At 38.3% G+C, this 18,882-nt stretch overlaps 1 protein-coding gene across 12 annotated transcripts in view; it reads left to right on the top strand.

Annotated features, from left to right (window-relative positions):
* The window catches only part of CBFA2T2 (CBFA2/RUNX1 partner transcriptional co-repressor 2), a 173,554-nt gene that overhangs the window by 72,302 nt on the left and 82,370 nt on the right, over positions 1 to 18,882 (top strand). For 2 of the 12 annotated variants that reach the window (XM_087445392.1, XM_087445393.1), the window contains 3 exons: positions 1,761 to 1,819; positions 6,633 to 6,720; positions 7,683 to 7,781. The exons of 6 other annotated variants lie outside the window; for them this stretch is intronic. The gene's annotated coding sequence lies outside the window, so the exon portion shown is untranslated. Of the gene's footprint in view, positions 1 to 637; positions 708 to 1,760; positions 1,820 to 5,798; positions 5,979 to 6,632; positions 6,721 to 7,682; positions 7,782 to 18,882 lie in introns of those variants that run through there. 4 more of the 12 variants (XM_087445394.1, XM_087445396.1, XM_087445395.1 and 1 more) reach the window with 4 other exon arrangements.

The following is an 18,882-nucleotide window of genomic DNA, read 5'->3' as shown; positions in this document are numbered from 1 at the left end:
CTATTGAATTATAAGAGAAAATCAGTGTCTCTTAAAATGTTTGCTGTAAATGACCTAAAAAGGAATACACTCCATTTTCTAATCAGTTGTATGTTTCAAACTTTAAACGTTTGTTGAGCACTATTATGCACTGTGTCAAGCAAGTGCTGTGGAACTGGAGGTAGAGACAGCCTTTGTCTTGGGAGGAGTTTGCAAGATTATCTGACATGTAGAAGCTGAGACAAATTGGCCTATGTTGTCCACCTACTACCCTCAACAAAGGTCTGTGTGTTCTGTCCCCTTGCTTGTCACTCCACTTCATCTTCCTTCTACAGGTTTAATGCTGTCTAGTCATGCTGACTGCCTTCCACTTCTTCACACTAGCCATGCCTCTTCCCATACATTTTGTTCTCTCTGCCTGAAATACTTGAAATACTCTTCATCTCTTTTTTTAAAAACCTAGTTCACTTCTTATCTTTTAAGTTTCACTTCACCAGAGAATACCCCTGTATAACACACCCTTCACTAATCTTTTCTGTACTCCCTGATGTGAGGCCCATAGTTCTCTTAATCTTTTCCTTGTTTTGTTTCCTTGATAGCACTTACTGTTTCTTATTTTTCTATTTGTATGATAATTAGATTACTTTTCTCTCCAACAGACTGCAAGATCCCTTGTTATTTTTGTTCACTATTATATCTCCAATACTTAGCATAATGCCTGGCCCACGGTAGGTGTTTGAGTCTTTCTAAAGCTACTCTATTGCTATAAATCAGAGTTCAACATAATTTTTTGTAAAGGGCCAGCTAGTAAACAGTTTTGGCTTTGTAGGCTACGTGATCTGTGTCCCAACTCTGCTGTTGTCATGGGAAAGCAGCTATAGATAGACAATATATAAAGAAATGGGCATGGTCCTTTTTCAGTAAAACTTTATTTACCAAAACAGTAAGTAGGCTATAGTTTGCTGATCCCTGCTGTAAATAATCATCTCCTAATGCTGTAAATAATCATTTTGTTGGACTTGAAAACTCTCTCATTATGCAACCTTGCAAACTCTCTCCCTCAGGGTTTCTTTAGATGATTTTGTTTTTTTTTGTGAGGAGATCAGCCCTGTGCTAACATCTGCCAGTCCTCCTCTTTTTTTGCTGAGGAAGACTGGCCCTGGGCTAACATCTGTGCCCATCTTCCTCCGCTTTATATGGGACGCCGCCACAGCATGGCTTGACAAGCGGTGCATCAGTGCGCGCCCGGGATCCGAACCTGCGAACCCCGGGCCACCGCAGCGGAGCGCGCGCACTTAACCGCTTGCGCCACCGGGCCGGCCCCTAGATGATTTCATTTTTGTATGGTAAATATTAAAGAGGTGATTTTTAAAAAGACTGATCTTAAAATAATTTTTCATTTAAAATACAATCTTTAAGATGGTTATTATTTTATTAGTAATATTACATATTTTTACTTTCCCCAATTTAGTATGCTTGTACTTTTGTTAACTTTACATTTCTGTTTAAGTAAAACATGATTCTATATATTAGTTTAAAAATTAAAAGATTGCTTTGGTTTTTGGGTAAAGTATAGATTAAAATTTTATAATGTGTTAAGTTTTCCAAAAATAACAATCTTTTTATAACCTGATGCTTGAAATGAAATATAATATTGTTGTGTTTTTAAATGACAAATTAAGGAAGATTCCAAGTATGCAAGTAAAGGCTATCCACAATAAAAAGTAAATTGACTATAAGCATCAGTGTTTATTTTTTCTTTTTTGATATCTTGTTTGAAGGTCTGGAGTCATCTTTATGTGCTGGATGAGAGATTTCATCTAATGAGTCCAACTCAAAGGTCTGCATCTCAACCTTATTTGTAGAATCATTTTTATGCTTTTCATTAATTTATATTTAATTATATATTTACTTTATATTTAAGTTTCTTATACTTTGTCTTTTAGCAGTGGTCCATTATTGGTATAAAATGAACATTACATAACTAAAAATAACAACATAAAATAACTTAATGTTCAGAACCATTATGGTAATAGTGATGATTATCAGAGTAAGAAACCAAATGGGAGATTGTCATGGGCATCTTCATTAGAACTCGATGGACTGCTGCACATGTTCACTTAATACTCACAAGGGAGTTTTCCAACTGTTTTATTGTGAATGGGAACTTTTTTCTTTTTGATAAGTGCTTATTTGATACAATAGAAAACTTACAGAAAGTTGGAAGAATAATAAAAGGAACTCTTGTTCACCGGTTGTTTATATTTTGCTCCATTTGCTTTATCATTGTGTGTGTGTTATATCTATATAATTTTTTCTGAACCACTCTGAGAGTAAGTGAAAGTATGTTCTTTTTGCCCCTAAATACTTAAATATATATTTCTTTTTTTTTTTTTTTTTTTTTTAAAGATTTTATTTATTTTATTTTTTTTCCCCCAAAGCCCCAGTGGATAGTTGTATGTCATAGCTGCACATCCTTCTAGTTGCTGTATGCGGGACTCGGCCTCAGGATGGACGGAGAAGTGGTGCCTCGATGCGCACCCGGGATCCGAACCCGGGCCACCAGCATCGCAGCGCGCGCACTTAACCACCAAGCCACAGGGCCGGCCCTAAATATATATTTCTTAAAAAAAAAAAATGCATTCTCTTACATAGTCATTTTCTCAAAATTAGGGAATTTAATATTGATACAATACTATTACCTAATTCACAGACTATATTCACATTTCATCAATTATCCCAATAATGTTTTTATAGTTCCTGTATCCCAATTCAGTCCAGTTCAGGATCACACACTGCATTTAATTGTCATGTCTCTTTAATCTTTTTTGTTCTGAAACAGTCCCTCAAGCCTGCCTGCTTGCCTTTTTTTAATTTCCTTCTGTCTGTCTGTCTGTCTGTCTGTTTCTCTCTCTCTCTCCCTCTCTCATGTATAGAATGTCCCTCAATTGTCTGATGTTTCCTTATGATTAGATTCGGATTATGGATTGTTGGCTGGAATGCTACAGAAGTGTATTCTTCTTAATGCTTCATTTAAGGAGGCACATGAAGTCAGTTTGCCCTAATATTGGTGATTGGTGATGTCAAATGTTAACTTGTTTCATTTTGTTAAGGTTGGTCTGCTAGGCTATTCCTCTTTGTGATCAATAAGTAACTTGTAGGATATGTTTTGAGACAATGTGGATATGCTGTTTTCCATCAACTTTCTATTCACTAGTCATACCAGTGGTGATTTTCTACTTCCATCATTTTTTCTGTATTTACAAGTTAGCATCTAGGGGCTGGCTCTGTGGCTTAGCGGTTAAGTGCACGCGCTCCGCTACTGGCGGCCCGGGTTCGGATCCCGGGCGTGCACCGACGCACCGCTTCTCCGGCCATGCTGAGGCCGCGTCCCACAAACAGCAACTAGAAGGATGTGCAACTACGACATACAACTATCTACTGGGGCTTTGGGGAAAAAAAAGGAGGAGGATTGGCAATAGATGTTAGCTCAGAGCTGGTCTTCCTCAGCAAAAAGAGGAGGATTAGCATGGATGTTAGCTCAGGGCTGATCTTCCTCACAAAAAACAAAAACAAAAAAAAGTTAGCATCTACTAGAAGGAATAGCTTTCCTTTCTTATTGATTGATTCATTATTAAAATTCAGTTTTTATTTTACGTATTATGCTTCAATCCGTTATTATTTATTTTGATGCTCAGATTGTCCCACAGATGACAATGGCAACCGTTTCTAACTGGCTTCAGTGTCTTTTTGACATGTTCCCATCATTTCTGAGTAGTCTTTTACTTCATTGTACAAGATGTTGCATGCTTGTCTTGTACTTTCCCTGCCCCACCCTGAATCAGCCACTTCTCCAGGGAGCCTTGGTTTTAGTAGAACATGTGGTTCAGAAATCAAGATCCGGATGTAAGATGTGTTCATTGCTACAAGGTGTCATTGCTTCTAGACCCTCATAGCAAATAGCTAGGAAGTGTGTGTTATGAATATGTGTTTGGTGTGTGTATTTCTATGTCTACATATTTCTAATATAAAAAATGTAAATATATAATATGAAAACAAAAACCATGAGTTCGTACTGATACCTCCAATTCAAATGTAACACCCTGTAATAGGTATATTCTAGTGTTCTCCTATAGGAGGACATTAAAATTTTTAAAAACTCAGCCCTTTTACAAATCTGTTGTAAAGCAACCAACTTAGCAGTTGTGTTCACTACTATTGTTATATTGCACTGTTGGTTCCTCATCCTTTATTTTTAAAAGTTGGTGGTGTATCAACTCGTGTTGTGGTCACTGAGGTAAATGAATATGTTGGTACCACATTAAACCTCATGACAGACTTTAATTCCTTTTGTCTGACTTCCTTAAAAAAATTGTCTCTACCCATCTGCCACCTTTACCCATAATTTGGCTCACTGTTTAAAGAAATCACTGTCTTTTTTTTTTTCTTTTAACTTTGTATTATGGAAAATATCAAACTAGACCTAAAAATGGAGCCTCATGTACTTAAACATCCAGCTACAATAATCACCAATTCGGCTTCTCTTGAAGGAAATCCTAGATAGCATATAAATTTATCTATAAACATTTCTGTATCTATCTCTTAAAAGATAAGAACTTCTCTTAAAAACTAATCACAAATCTATTATTGTACCTAAAAAAGTTTAAAATAGTTCCTTAATATAATTAAATATCTAGTGAGCCTTAAAATTTTCCCTGTTATCTCAGAGGTTATTTTTTACAGTTGGTTTGTTCAAATCAGAATCCTAATCAAGTCCACATATTGCATTTGTTTAAGTCTTTTATTTCTCTTTTGATGTATAAGTTCTCCTCCAACTCCTTTTCCCCCTCCCCCCTTTTCTTTTTCTACAAGTCTGGGTTGTTTGCACTATAGATTTTCTCATGTTCCAGACTTTGCTAATTGCATTCCATGCTATCATTAACATGTTCGTATTTTCCCTCAATGTTCTATAAACTGGTTGTTAGATCTTAGAGGTTTGATCAGATTCAGATTTACTTTTTTTGTCAAGAATGCTTCATAGGTGGTGGTATACTTCCATTAGGAGGCACATTAATGTCCATATCTCTCATCTCATATTAGTGGCAATTGATGATCATTACCTAGATTAATTTTTTATTAGGGATTTGTAAAATTATGATATTGCAAGTATATGTTTTTTCATTTTACGTGGATTATTTCAATAGGGATCAATTTTCACCAACTATTTGCTTACCTAGAGGTACAGTTCATCTAGGAAGGCAGGTAACATCCTTGATTCACTAGTTTCAGAATAATGAATTGGTTCTCTATTATCCTCTGAAAGGTGATCAATTTGTTTTCTATAAGTAGCATTATGAACTCATGAATTTAAACATTTTGCTGTATTTCAATCCATTCCAGTTATTTTTTATTGATGCTCAAATTATCCCATCTTAGTTAGTGGGAGCCTCTTCAAGTTGGCTCCTAAATCCCTTGGATACAACTCCAGAAGGCTTTGATAGCTTAATTGGTTTCTGATATGACAAGTTTTGTACATTTCCTGCTCTATACGTGGAGTCAACTGTTCTTCTAAAGAGCCCTGCTTCCTTTTAGTGGGAAATGGTATTTAAGATCCATATCTGGATGCTAGATGTGAAAGAAGCATTTTTCCCCCTTTTAAAATGATAAATATTTATTCTCTCATGCAGTTCTTTGGGGTCAGAATTCCAAGGCAGCTTCGCTGGATGTAGTGGCTAAGTATGTGAGCAAGTTGTTGCTGCACCTTTGGCAAGAGATCTCAGTTTCTCACCATATGGATATCTTCTTAGGGCTGCTTGAGTGTCTTCATGACATGGTAGCTGGCTTCTCCCAGAGCCAGTGATTCAAGACAGCCAGTAGCATCTTTTGATTCCTTTTCCTACTAGACAATAGAGTATAGTGCTCTGGCTGTGGATCCAGACTATCTGATTGCTGTTATTACCACCACCACTGGGATGAACTAAAGACCTGAAACCTAGTCAGTAAGTTGCCTTTGACGGAAATAGCCCTCCTTCCTATTTGCCAAAAATTGCCATAACAGGAAAATTGTTTACAGATTCTAGATATCCCAAGTAGGATAGAAGATTAAGGATTAGAGAATTATAGCCACGTCTATTCAATTATGTATATGGAGTTTCTTTCATTCCTAATCTGTGTTCATGGAGATTTTAGTGCAGGATATGTGTCCACATAGTGTGACCCAGGAAGCAGGCAATCCCCCTCCCCCTCTTTTTAACATTTTATTTTAAAGTATAGATTCATAGGAAATTGCAAAAAAAAAAAAAATGTACGGGGAGGTCCAGTGGATCCTTCACCCAGTTTACCCCAATGGTAATATCTCGTGTAACCATAGTACAGTATGTTTTCAATGATCAGTTTTCATTTAGCAGAAATGGACTGAGCAGCTATTATATGCTAGCTATTTGGAGGTGTAAGTGATTAAACTCTGACCTTGAACAGTTCAATCCTTCTCTCATTGTTATATTTCTAAAAATGTTTTCTATTTTGGCTCTTCATTTGTTGAAACTTGCATTAGCAGTTCCTTTAAACATTATGTTATTTCTCACATTCATATTTGCTTTGTTTTAAAACAATTTTTGCGTTGTGTCCCCATCTTTCATTTATAATCTTTACAGCATCAGAACCATGTTGCCTGCATTGTCTTCTTTTAATCACGTGCCAGTTTTGCAGTGCTACAAAGTCTGGATCTGAGAGGCAGCTTGTGTGAGTCATTTACATACGTTTGTATTTATGTTCCCCAAATTAATTTGCAACTTTACATTTTTCCTCAAAGTACATGTTCAAAGCAGATTTTTAATAATTCATTTTAAGAAGGAATTTGTCATATGTAGGATTTTAAAACTGGCTCAAAGAGCAGAAGCTATTAAACAATAGCAGAAACCAGACAATATGTAGGACTTTAAATAGTAATTGTTAAACATTTGGATGTTCCCAAAAATATGAGTGTGTCTGTGTGTGTCTCTACATGTTATTCCACTAGAGACTTGCACAGATAGGTTTTGCACAATATCCTTGCTGTTATTGTCAGCCATAAACAAATTACACATATTTAACAAGTTAATGTCAGATTGGCCAGGAGCCACTGGGAGGTGTGTACTTAGTGACATCAGCTGGCAAAGAGCCCTGGTAACAGGGCGGGTTGGAAGGGTAGCGGAGGGAGAGGGAGCAGGAGGGAGGGAGAAAAAGAGAGAGACAGAGAGACTGACTGTATCTGGGGATTCTGGCAAGGTGAAGAGCTGGTCTGTTTGGCAGGACCTTCCCATCTGGGATCCATCTGTGTTTCCCTGGAATGGGACAGGCAGCTCCAGTCAGTGAGAAATCGCAGATGTGAGAGAGCTGACACATGTCCAGCTAATGAAAGGAGGAGGAAGGCTGGTCTCAGATTGGGTTTTGAAGATTAGGAGGAGAAAAAGAGGAGCTTTTTTTATATCTATTTCAAATAAATTTGATATATTAAGAATCTGGATTTTTATAATCTGGGCATTTGGGGTAAGTACACTTTAATTTAGTTTTGGGGGCTAACGTGGGCAATTCTGTGGCTTTCGGAGCTTTTTACTTATTTCAGATTATGATGATATGAATGTTTTCTGATATGAGTTCAGCCTTTAGCTCCTCAGTGTTGTTTTGATGCTTCATTTTGTTCATATTTCTGTCTTATTTTTCAGTTGCCACCTTTATATTTGAATGCCATGCTTTTTCAAATGAAAACTTTAATCAGATGAATTCTGTGACTAGGAATGTAGTCCCACAAATATTTCTATAAGGTATTTCATATTGAGTCTTTTTGTGATGTTTTGAGGGAAATTTTTTCTCCTTTAGTATGCATAATAAGTGTTATGCTCATAGTGTTAAAAAGATGGCTCATAAAATACTCTTTCTATTGTCATATTTTATTTCAATGTATTCAGGCCACTTACAACGAAAAGATACTACAGTAAAACTAATGGTATCTTTTAATTTTAATGTATTTAGCTCTTTTTTTCTTCATTACATTTTACTCTTATGCTGTTTTCTTCTGTTTACTTCCTACATACAAAATAAACAAGTAACATCAACAAATCTGACTTGAATTGTGAATTTGGAGTAGTTTTGTGATGCAGTAAATTCACGTGCACATAGCCACTGTGTTCTATAGTCCTTGTTAGTTTGTGATGCATAATTTAGGTTTTTGCTATTTCTGTACATTGTATTCATGTTTTCCAGGCCTCCAAATGCAGACAACCATGGGAAGAGCATGGGTTTGGCAGTTACACGTACTGTATAGCCATTATTCACTAGTCCTCTGATCTCAAGCAAGCTACTCATTCTCTTTTGAGTTTCTATTTTGTGCAATTTCTGCCTCATGTCATAATTGGGGAAATTTGACACATAGAAGGCATACAAGTTAGTTTCAGAAGTTTCTAGATGTTCTTTATTCTGCTGTGATTGGTTCCTGGACCCTTTGCATTTTTTAACTTCAAGTTCTTGGGCTAAGAATGGGTCTTGCCTACAACTCTAGTTTTCAGGGTACCTTCCTCTCACTGTACCTACTGCCCAGATCATCTGTATATCTTTTTGTATGTGTGTGAGGGAGATCATCCCTGAGCTAACATCCATGTCAGTCCTCTTTTTGCCGAGGAAGGCTGGCCCTGAGCTAACATCCATGCCCATCTTCCTCCACTTTATGTGGGACGCTGCTGCAGCATGGCCTGACAAGCAGTGCCTCAGTGTGCACCCTGGATCTGGACCCAGGCCGCCAGCAGCGGAGCACACGCACTTAACCGCTACGCTACGGGGTCAGCACCCATCTGTATCTCTTATAAAAGTTATATGCTGTGTTTGTTAAGCCTCGCTATGATTATAAATGATTTGGAAAGCATTCTAAGTATTGTAATGCAAATGAGACTGTTATATTATACCAGAACAGAACTTTGAAAATCAATAAACAGGAGTGAAGTACTGAATTATACTGCTTTGTGACAACACTGTTTAAATTGTACTTTTTTTCCTTGAAAGTTCTGCTAGGTCTCAAATAGGAACTTAAAAATTACTTTTATCCTTAAGGTTCTTAAACCTTCACTTGTGTCAGTTGGGTAATTATTTTAAGATGATAGTGTAGTACTATTCCATTTCTTTCTTCAATTTTGTAGTCAGATTTCTTGAGGTGGGGGAGACTTTTTAAATGAACTGTTTTTTAAGTATTCTCTTACGCCAAATTGACTAAATGATTTAGTAAGAATTTTCAAGTTTCTGTTTTGATAGGTGCAATGTTCAGCATCTTTGGGGACTTACCTGAATATTTGAGAGGATATAGTGTTTATATTAAATTTACATGATATTCCTTCAGTGAGCAAGCACTTTTCATTCATTGCATCCTAGGAGACATGCTCCTAGGTTGAGTGGGGAGAAAAGGACTTAATGCTGAAGTGTAGTGTAGGCTGGGTCTACTGTGAAGGGCCTAAAAAAGGGATTTGCATACTGCTGTGTGTCCATACTAGGAATACTTTTTCTTTTTTTTTTTTGTGAGGAAGATCACCCCTGAGCTAACATCCGTGCCAATCCCCCTCTTTTTGCTGAGGAAGACCGGCTCTGAGCTAACATCTATTGCCAATCCTCCTCCTTTTTTTTTCCCCCAAAGCCCCAGTAGATAGTTGTATGTCACAGTTGCACATCCTTCTAGTTGCTGTATGTGGGACGCGGCCTCAGCATGGCCGGACAAGCGGTGCGTCGGTGTGTGCCCGGGATCCGAACCCCAGGCCGCCAGTAGCAGAGCACGCGCACCTAACTGCCAAGCCACGGGGCCGGCCCTTTACTAGGAATACTTTTGATGGTAGAGTTTCAAGAAGCATAAAAAATTATAAATAACATGCATTTTTTTTTAATAATTTTATTATTTTTTTCCCCCAAAGCCCCAGTAGATAGTTGTATGTCATAGCTGCACATCCTTCCAGTTGCTGTATGTGGGACACGGCCTCAGCATGGCCAGAGAAGCAGCGTGTCGGTGCGTGCCCGGGATCCGAACCTGGGCCGCCAGCAGCAGAGCGCGCGCACTTAACCGCTAAGCCACGGGGCTGGCCCAGTAACGTGCATTTTAATATGTGAAGATCCACTGACTGCAAATAAAGGTGGTTTATTAAAAGTCCTACTAGGAACACACAGTTCAGGAGAGTAGTTGCTTGTTATTGAGGTAATAACCAAGATCTTTGAGTTGAATACTGGAGAAAATCATAATACTTTCTGAAGACTATGAAAGCATCCTGAGAAGCTTTACTACTATGAAAAGAGGAAATCTCCTAAATTGGCTTCCAGGAATGACCCAACCAAGGATTTTTCCGTAACAGGGAGCCACCTTGGACTGAAAGTATGTAACGCAATAATGTCAGTAAACTGGAGATAAGGATAATGACATTTAAATTGCATCTTTGGAACATCAAGAGAGAGAGCTTTTGAATTTGAATGAACATACTTTATATATAATTGGAAGAATTCAAGTGGATCTGAAAGATTGGCTGGATCAGTTCATCGAAGGCCTTTTTTTTTGCAGTTTTTTCTTTTTTTTTTGTGAGGAAGATCAGCCCTGAGTTAACGTCCATGCTAATCCTCCTCTTTTTGCTGAGGAAGACTAGCCCTGAGCTAACATTTATTGCCAATCCTGCTCCTTTTTTTTTCCCCGCAAAGCCCCAGTAGACAGTTGTATGTCATAGTTGCACATCCTTCTAGCTGCTGTATGTGGGACGCCGCCTCAGCATGGCCGGAGAAGCGGTGCATCTGTGTGTCCCCGGGATCCAAACCTGGGCTGCCAGTAGCGGAGCGCTTGCACTTAACCGCTAAGCCACGGGGCCGAAGGCTTTTTGTAAGGCCATGCAGTGCTAGAAGTGCTGAGTCCCCAGTGACGACTATTGGAAATGTTAGGATTGAAAAGGATCTTAAGGATAATCTAGTCAAATGCATTGTTTTATAGATAAGGAAGTTTGAGGGAAGGGGAGTGGTGTGGTAAAACGTGTGCTTGGCCCAGAGTTGAATACCCTAGTTGGTGGCTGAGCTTGCACTGGAATTGTCTTCTCGGAGTTTCCAGGACATGCATTTTACAAACATTTTTGGATTGCCTGTTGTGTGTAATAGTATGGTAAGGGATAAAAAAAGTCTTGTAGAGGAGATAAAATGTACACAAACGCACAAAAGTGGACAAGTCCTGGAAATTACTGCCAACTCAGGCAATCAGAGAACCTGCCTGGAAGAGGTAGCATTTGATCAGAACTTAGAAGGACAGGAAGGATTTGGATTCCTCGTGTTTGGAAGAAGCATAATGGGTGGATGGAAAGGTTCACTTTTCATTACACCCCAGTGCCTTAAATCAGACTTTGTGAAATGCATAGCTACACAATATTAATTTCTACTATGTTTTCAATTATGCCTAGCTGTTGTTGCTGTCTTTCCGAATCCAAGAGTAATTGTTTGCTTCTGAGATATCTGTATACAGGCATATCCCCTTACCCCTTTTTTAAACTTGTGATTTATACCAGGAAGCTTATTAAAAGGTTTGTACTATGATGCACTATGTGGCTTGTTTAATTTTCCCTCCAAGTTCAAGTCAATAAACATAGGAATTAGTGGTGACTATATCTTGCAGAAAAACAACCCACTGTAACTGGTTTTTATATTCTCACTGGCTGATGAGCTTTCCAAACAGCGTTTCACTTTTAAGACCTATGAGGCATCACGTTAATGTGGGGAAACTTAAAATGCATATGGATTTACTTTTCTAAAGCATGCCAAACCTGCAAAAGCAAGTCTTTGTGCTTTGTTTAAAGCAACAACTAGTGGAAATCCTTATCATTCAGTCCTGAGCAGCTTGTTAGAGATGCCTGGCAAGGTGGGGTACAATTTTGTATAGAGTATATATGTATGTATATCTGCAGTTGCTTCTCATAGCTGGAGTTGGGAAGTAAATAGAGTATGTATTTTCATTTGGTTATGGTAGTTAGGACAGGTAGAGGAAAAGCAGTGGAAAGATTGTGTGCAGACTTTGGCATTAGGCTGTGTAACCGTGAGCTAATTTAACCTTAACCTCTAAGCTTCAATCTTCTCACCTGAAAAATGGGAGTAAAAAGAGCTGCTATTGTGGGTTCTAAGGATTAAGTTAGAAAGTAACAAGCATGATACTTGCTGCATGAATACCCAATAAGATTTATCTTTCCATGTGATTTTTCTTAGTCCCCCCTAAACATCGAAGTCACCATAACTAAGAGACGTAGTTAAAATGTGTTTCTTCGGCTGGCCCGGTGACACAAGCAGTTAAGTGCACGTTCTCCACTGCTGCAGCCCGGGGCTCGCCGGTTCGGATCCCGGGCGCGCACCGACGCACTGCTTGTCGAGCCATGCTGTGGCGGCGTCCCATATAAAGTAGAGGAAGATAGGCATGGATGTTAGCTCAGGGCTGATCTTCCTCACAAAAAAAATAAATGAATAAAAAAAAATAAAATGTGTTTCTGGCGTATATTCAAGGTCTCTCTTCAGACTGACAGGGCACCAACCCTGCTTCCTTAACTAATTCTTAGTCATGGGAGAAAGGTGCATGTTGAGAATGCAGCAGCCTTAAAAACTCAAACCTGTTGCTGTGTGGCAAGCTGTTAATGTTTAGGGAGCTTGCATTACTTACCCTGCTGGAAGAGCTGGGGGTTGGGCTGGTTTGAGGGTGACAGATGTGCCCTCTGCTGCCGGCAGGCGCGTGCCATCTCTGTCCCTCTGCTCCCAGCACCAGGTGCAGTCATTGTTCTGGCTGGTCTCTCTTCATCCGGCCTCGTCTGTTACTCTGCTCTTTCTAGCTCATTGTTTCTGTAGGAAATTAGCATTAAAAACCCATCTGAAACCCCCATGTCCCTCAACTGCAGGTGACTGTTATTGGCCCCAGCTGCCACCCTTGCGCTTGATTACTTCCATATGGGTCTGTGCAAAGAAGTAGTAGCCATTTATTGATTTCCACCACAACCCCCACCTCTATTACTCAGACTATAATACTCTGAAATCTATTAGACCCCCGATAGGCTGTATAGCTCAGTTGGCGCTACAACTGTGATGAACGTTTTACAAGCAAAACTAATTACACCCTCTTTCTCCCCCTTTACCACCTCCTACCTGAATATTAAATGTAAAAAACCAGAGTATCATAGTGGAATAGTAAATCTTTTAAATGTCTAGAGGTGAATCTGTTTCTGGGTACTAAAGCTTTTAGACTTTGGATGGGCTTTTATGGAAAATTTTAGTCACTGCTTTAAATATTTCATACCACACCCATAACATTCAAGCAAACCATGGCCCAGTAGGCCCCTGGGGTGGAGGTGGGGAACACAGAAATTTTGGTCATTTGCTTTTTGGTTTACTAAATTTAATTGGGGTGGGCAGTATGTTAGGAAAGGGGCCTGCTTTAAAATAATAATACGTTTTGTGGGAGAACTACATGCAATTAAAGATTTTATTTATTTATTTTTTCCCCCCAAAGCCCCAGTAGATAGTTGTGTGTCATAGCTGCACATCCTTCTAGTTGCTGTATGTGGGACGCGGCCTCAGCATGGCCGGAGAAGCAGCGCGTTGGTGCGAGCCCGGGATCTGAACCCCGGTCGCCTGCAGTGGAGCGCGCTCACTTAACCACTAAGCCACGGGGCCGGCCCAACTACATGCAATTAGAATTAGTTTAGTCCTCTAATTTTGCATTATTTTGTTGTTTGCCCTCTGTATTTGTACAAATGGTTGTTCTAGTTTATTTATTAGGATAAATACCACAGTGAGGAGTTTGGTGCCCTAGACTTCTTTCTTCCTTCGTCAGTAAACAAATCAAGTATTCTATTTTGGTTATTGGTCTAAATCAAAATTGTAATCGGGTTAAATTCCAGGCTTAAAACTCTAAATCTAAATTGTTACTGGCTCCTGATAAATTGTATTGTGAGCTTGACAAAGTCACTACTCCTATCGGTGAAGAGTATCTGGTCCTGGTAGCCTTTACAAGTAAACAGCCCAGAAAAACTAAGGGCGAGGTAATTGACTAAGATCTTTTGATTGCTGAGTGTTTAGCTGTGCAACCTAGTTTTAAAGTAAAATCTTGAGTTTACAATATTTCAAATAGTTAAAAAGGAAAATTCAACTAAGTAAATTTTAAAGGTTTCATTGGCTTTATTCAATGATTCATGAATTGGGCAGCATCCCTTCTAGCAAATATAAAGGAGCTCCAAGGAGCTTTACAAAATAGAAGACTTTTCTAGGCCAAAGAGAGTGGACAAGGAAGTTATACTAGCAAAAAGAGGACTGGTTTTGGCAAGGTCACCTTCGTTTGGGGGACGCCAGGGGTCTATCAAGCAGATTACCTCAGTAGTGCTGACCAGGTAATTCCTGTTTGATTGGTTTAAGATCCATTCCTGGGAGAGGCCAAAACTAATTATTAAGTATTAAGTTTGGTGACATGGGGCTTAGCATAAGTGACTCCATTTTGGGCCTGTTGTCTTCTTTTTAACAAAATAAAGTTATTTAATAATTCTGACATTTAAAGTAACAATTTTAGTATTTTGAACTTAGCTACTTGGTCCTTTTCTCATAAATAATTATGAAACTTAAGGCCATTTCTTTTGGGGAAATGTCCTTTTGCCTTTCTTCCTTTTTTCTTTTTCTTTCTTTCTCTTCTGGAATTTGGAGTTTACAAAGGTCCTAGAATTTGAAGATCCCTAGCAGCCAATGTTTTACCTGACAGTTCCAATGAAGACAAGCCTCCAGGTAAAGTGGTGTGATTATGTTGAGAACAGATTAGGATTTGTAGTTTTTGAGGGTCTTTTGAGAGCTTTTTAATTTGCTCTCTCATCTAAGCAGTGGAGAAATGGAAAGTTAGAGATAGAGCGGTCACGAAAAGGGCAAGTTGAGATTTGAAACAGTCTTCTGACTCCAAATTAAATGTGCTTTCATTTGAAATTTGAAGCTAGTAAAACTTGGGACTGATTGTTAGACAGTATTGCTGTAAATATTATTGTCTTGAGGTGTGTGCATGTGCTTTTAGTTTTTCTTTTTGGTGCTTATGAAGAGTGGGGTTTTCCTTTAGTGGCCTGTCTGAAGAGAAATATGGTTCTTCTTTTATTCTATCATGGTAGGCACTGTGGAAACAATCAAATAGGAAAAGGAGTTTGCAGTCTAGTGTGAGACTAATTTTCTGTTTATCACTTTTAATGAGATAAGTTGTCCCATACCATTCCTGGGGCTAATGCCATGATGAAGCTGATAGTAAGGTTTTTTTCCCTCCCCAAATGGGAACTGTGTTTTCACAAGCAAAGCATACTTTTGTTGCTCCAGGTAGAGAAGTATGGCAAATGGCCACGTGTGCTTTGATTGCCCAAATACCATTTATGGTAGAGATTCTTCATCAGGGCTGAGACCAAGGTGAGGCAAATGAGGCACCTAGGGCAAAAAATTTGAGGCACTCACTCCAGTCCCGCCCCTGCACTTCAGTAATGTCTAAAGTAGGAGGAGGCTGGCCCGCCTGGTGTAATTGATCTAGAAATGTTCTTTTCCATCTTTATTTTAGAGAGTGAATAAAATTAGTGTTTCCAGCGAAGGGAACCATTTCTAACACTTAATCTTTTTTTGTGTGTGTGTGTGTTTGTAGTATATACCATTTTATTTGTAGGCAAGTCCTTAGGAAGATGAAACCTTTTGAAAATGTTTATAAAGTGAAATTCTGAGGCACCTGTTTTTCAGAGGTAGGAGAAGTAAACTACTGAGGTCAGTTTTTCAGAGGTATTGGAAATGTATAGAACTAGTGGTGTCTTGGAACAGGTGCCTTTCTAAAGACACCGCATGAGGGCCGGCTCCGTGGCTTAGCGGTTAAGGGCGTGCGCTCTGATGCTGGCGGCCCGGGTTCGGATCCCGGGCGCGCCCCAAGGCACCACTTCTCCGTCCAACGCGAGGCCGAGTCCCACGTACAGCAACTAGAAGGATGTGAACCTACGACATACAACTGTCTACTGGGGCTTTGGGGGGAAAAAAATGAATAAATAAAATCTTAAAAAAAAAAAAATAAAATAAAGTAAAAAAAAAAATAAAGACACCGCATGAGATCTAGGGTCTCCTGAGACTTTGTGAGGCTGCTCTTTAGCTATTTTCTCCTAAGTCTAACACTTAATCTTTTAAAAGTGTATCTTGTGGAGGGGCAGGAGAACTGGTGATTTGTCTTGGGTAATTTTGTTGTTTTTTGGAGTCAACTTCAAACACTTCAGTACAGATTTTTGTAGGTCCTTCAACGTTTATTGGTTTGTTTCTTTTTAATGTGCCGCTATTCTGTTTTCTCACATTTTGCATATTCTTAACTGGACAAATGAAAATAGTGGTTGAGTTTGAAGATAGACATTAGAGGATATTCCATACTCCATGGTTTCCTGTTCTTTTGAGGGTGATTGCTTACTACCCTTTAACTGCGTTCTGCAATCTCATCTTCCTGTGGTTTTAATCACATCTATATGCTAATAACTCCCAAATTGGTATCTTTAAATCACATTTGTCTTTTGGGCTCTGGAATCATTTCATCTCATTACCTAATGAACATTCCCATATATGTCAAACTTGTTGATTGTGTTCATCAAATAATGCTGTAACTATACTAATTTTTCAGTCTTACCAGTTTTTAAGAAAGATGTGTTAAAATCTTCCACTGTGATTGTGTATTTTCCATTTCTCTTTGCAATTCTGTCAAAGTTTTGTTTTTGAACTTGTGTTGTTGGGTACATACTTTGTTCAGGTTAATTATATTTTCCTATTGAATCACTCCTTTATCATGTAGATAATGACAGCTTTTGTCTCCAGTTGTGCTTTTTGAATTAAAGTCTATTTTCTCTAATATTAATATTGCTAATCCATTTGCCTTTTTCATCATTTTTTCTCAGCCTTTCCATATTGTTATGGTTTAGATGTGAGTCTTATGAATATCAAATACTTGGATTTTGTTTGTTTGAATTCAATCTAAAAGTGTTCTTTTACTTGGTAACTTGTGTCTATTTATATTCAGTGGGTTGTTACTATGTTTGGACTTATTGGTATCATTTTAGGTTTTTTTAATTTTCATTTCAGTTCCTTTCCTCTTTTCTCTGGAGATTAAAAAATGTTTTTTATATTTCTTTTTGTTTTGATGTTTCTTTTCCATTATTTTCATGGTTATTATTAAATTTTTAATATGTATACTTAAAGTCCAAAACATTAATTCATATATTTGTTTTTTTTTTTTTTTTCTTTTTTTTTTACGTACAGAGATCTTAGAATACTTCAAATTCAGCAACTTCTTTTCTTGGTACTCTGTAGGATTTTATTTCCACTTTGTGTTTTGTACTTACTCCTAGTCGAAAGAATAATTACCATTATTATTTTTACAACTGGTATTAGATTTACCAATATATTTATCAAATTATCTGCTCATATTTCATTGTTATCACAATTTTTCCTTCTAGGTTAATTTTCCTTCCTGCCAAAGCACCTTTGTTAATGGTTCTTAGAGAAACAGTCTGTGAGTGGTAAACTCTTTTTGTCGGTCTGAAAATATCCTTATTTCACCTTTACTTGAATGATGGTTAACTGAGGTTAGAGGGTAAAGGTTGACAGTTATTTTCCATCAGCATTAGAGGGTGGAGATTTCTGTTGTTCTGGGGATGTAAAGTCTACTTATAGTCAAGTTGGATTTTGTTCCTTTGTTGGTTATATGTTTTCTCTCTGGGTGCTTTAAGGTTTTCTTCTTTGGTTTTGGTGTTCTGCAGTTATACTATGGTGAGGTGAGTTGTGGAATTGTTTGTAGTGCTCAGGACTTAGGGTACTCCTTTAATCTGAGGATTTGGGTCTCCAGTTCTGGAAAATTCTTCTCTATGAGCTCTTTGAATAGTGTCTCTCTTCCCCACTCTCATTTTCTCTTTTATCTCTTTCTAAAATTTGTTGTAGATACATGTTGGACCCTCTCATGCTAGTCTTTATGTTTCCTATCCTTTCTTTTGTATTTTTTTTAAATTTTATTTATTTATTTTTTTCCCCCAAAGCCCCAGCAGATAGTTGTAGGTCACAGCTGCACATCCTTCTAGTTGCTGTATGTGGAACGCGGCCCCAGCATGGCCGGAGAAGTGATGCGTCGGTGCGCGCCCGGCATCGAACCCGGGCGGCCAGCAGCGGAGCGCGCACACCCAACCGCTAAGCCACGGGGCCGGCCCTCTTTTGTGTTTTTTACCTTATGCCTTTGTACTGCATTCTAGGTGATTTCCCCAGCTCTATCTTCTAATACTCCTTCATTTTTCAACTCTGTCTGATATCCTCTTCAAAATGTTCATTGAGCATTTTTCCTTTCTAAAAATTTTAATTCTTTTACAAATATGCTTTAAAAAACAACTGGTCCTGTTCTCTTATTATTTTATCTCTGTAGTCACTGTTTTAGAAGTTCAAGTTAAATTGAGATATAATTTATGTACAGTAAAATTCACCCTTTTTAGGTGTATAGTTTTATGAATCACATAGCTGCCACCACCACAGTCAAGGTATAGAACATTTTTATCACCCTGAAAAGTTCCCTTGTGCCCCTTGTAGTCAGTTCCCTCCCTCCTATCCCAGCCCCTGGTAAACACTTATCTTTTCTCTGTTCATGTAGTTTGCCTTTTCCAAAATGTCATATAAATGGAATCATAGTGTATGTAGGCTTTTGTGTCTGGCTTCTTTCAAGTAGCATGATACATTTGAGATTCATCTATGTTGTGCATGTATTGGTAGTTTGTTCCTTTTAATGACTGAATAGTATTCCATTATATAACAAGAAGACCATCTTGTTACAAACAAGAACCTTTCCAGTTTGTCCTGGTTCTAGCAAACTCCTCAGCTTTGTTTCTCCAT

Source organism: Ceratotherium simum, chromosome 21 (assembly GCF_057802395.1).
Source record: "Ceratotherium simum simum isolate JZ-2026a chromosome 21, ASM5780239v1, whole genome shotgun sequence".
Classification (NCBI taxonomy): Eukaryota; Metazoa; Chordata; class Mammalia; order Perissodactyla; family Rhinocerotidae; genus Ceratotherium; species Ceratotherium simum.
Note: the sequence above shows the minus strand (reverse complement) of the source record. Positions and strands in the feature narration are given on the sequence as shown.